Source organism: Hevea brasiliensis, unplaced genomic scaffold, assembly GCF_030052815.1.
Source record: "Hevea brasiliensis isolate MT/VB/25A 57/8 unplaced genomic scaffold, ASM3005281v1 Scaf574, whole genome shotgun sequence".
In the NCBI taxonomy this organism is placed as follows: domain Eukaryota; kingdom Viridiplantae; phylum Streptophyta; class Magnoliopsida; order Malpighiales; family Euphorbiaceae; genus Hevea; species Hevea brasiliensis.
Window position 1 is genome coordinate 30,227 of NW_026615111.1, and position 1,982 is coordinate 32,208.

Here is a 1,982-nt window from a genome sequence, read left to right on the forward strand (position 1 = left end):
AGTTACAATCAAAGGTAAGTTTACATTTTTTGAGAATTCCTTTGTTAAGTTTTGTGTGCATGTTATGGGTGTTGGTTTGGTGAAGGAAAATTTTGAGTTTGAAGAGTTATTGTTGTTTTCATTTTGGACAGCCATGAGTCACGTTTTTGATGAGATAGTTGTGCATATAATTGATGAGAAATAATGTTGATCATGGTGATTTAGTAACCTAGTGAATTATTTCATGTTTATATGGTGATTTATACACTTGGATGGGAATTGGTAAATTGGACGGCACTTTGATGTTGAAGAAGGTTTGCGGCAGCTTGGGAACACTTGAGTAATTGTATGTATTGAAGGAAGTGTGGGCAGAATATTGACCTAGAAGGATTGATTATATGTATGTAGATTGGTATTGAAAAGTGTATGTAAAATTTGTAATGGTTAGGTGTGTATGTAATGGTACTTAGAAATTGTAAATGTGAATTATACTTGGTGTGTTGAGGGTAATGGTAATCTGCCTAAAGTAATGTTGATGTAATGTAGAAAATGCTTTTGGTAATGTACCAAAACAGATTGGTAGGTAAGTAAACAAATTGCAAAGGTAAATGTGTGTTTGAAGTGGGGTGTGAAAGGCATATTGAGGGCAGTGTATATTTTAGCCTATAACCTTAAATGTGTAACCTCAATTGGTATGAGACCAATTTGAGGTGAAACTAGGCACAAAATGTGCCAACTTTCATTGAGAAACCATACCAAAATTCTGCTTGCAAGGTGACCTAAGAAAATGACCAATTCGGATTAGGTGCAATTAGGACCTGAAAAATGACCAATTGGGCAGCAGTGAGTGTTTAGGCCATAACTCACTCAAAACAGGTCCAATTGACCTGAAATTTTAACCATGAATAGTTAAGACCCATACCTACAAGTCTTATGAAGACACCAAAGCCCAGAAATGACCATAAGCAAGTCAAAAAGCTTGCACAAGTTCGGGTCCAAAAACTGGCCGAACCAGAGTTGACCAAATTGACCTAGAATTGACCTAAATTGATGCCATTTGACCAGCAATAGTGTAATGACCATAACTTGGTCTACTTAACTCGGATTGACCTAAAATTTTGCACCGCGGTCCATAAGACATAGATCTACAAGTTTGTAGTTTCGACTGAGACCCGAAAACCGAGGGAACTAGATCGTCCGGCTAGGTCAAACCAGTGTCCCGGAATCCAGCAATTTGCATTAAAATGCACTAAACAAGAAAATGACTTTGGTAAAACGTACCAAACCTAAAACCCTATCGAATGTGACATATTAACGACACTAAAACCTAATTTACCTAAAACGCAACGAGGGTCGGTATATTAGGTGATTAAGTGAATAATTGAGTTCAGTGCATTATTTACCAAACACCATCGATAGAGACAGTTTAATTTGGTACTGAAACACTTCAAATTGTGTTTCTCAGTTAACAAGGACTCAGCAAAAGGGAAAGAAACACTGAGTCCAGACCAGGGGGACAAATATCAGAGGTTTGTGCACAACAACTATTTCTCTTGAATTTTTCAATTGAAATAAATATTGACTATTTGTATATTATTGTTTTAAATTGTGGAAATGTGTTTGATGGACACTTATTTATTGAAAAACATTGTGAATGGTTTGAAACTGTGAAAAATTGTTTGAATGATATTGATGGATACTTATTGATTGAAAAGCACTGTAAATGGTTTTTGTGGAAATTGAAATGAATTACGAATTGTGTTGCCATTTTGTGAATGAAATTATAACTTTGGAAAGTTATTGGATTCTTACGGATCATTTGAATAAAATGTTTGGAATTGTTTTGACTCACAATTGGCATGACACTGATACTATGTTCCTCCTCCATTAATGGGGTGAGTGTGATGATTCCTCCCTCTTTGACTTATCAGTCTGGGGTGAGTATGATTATGTTCCTCCCTCTTTGACTTCCCAGTCTGAGGTGAGTATGGATGAGTTCTCAT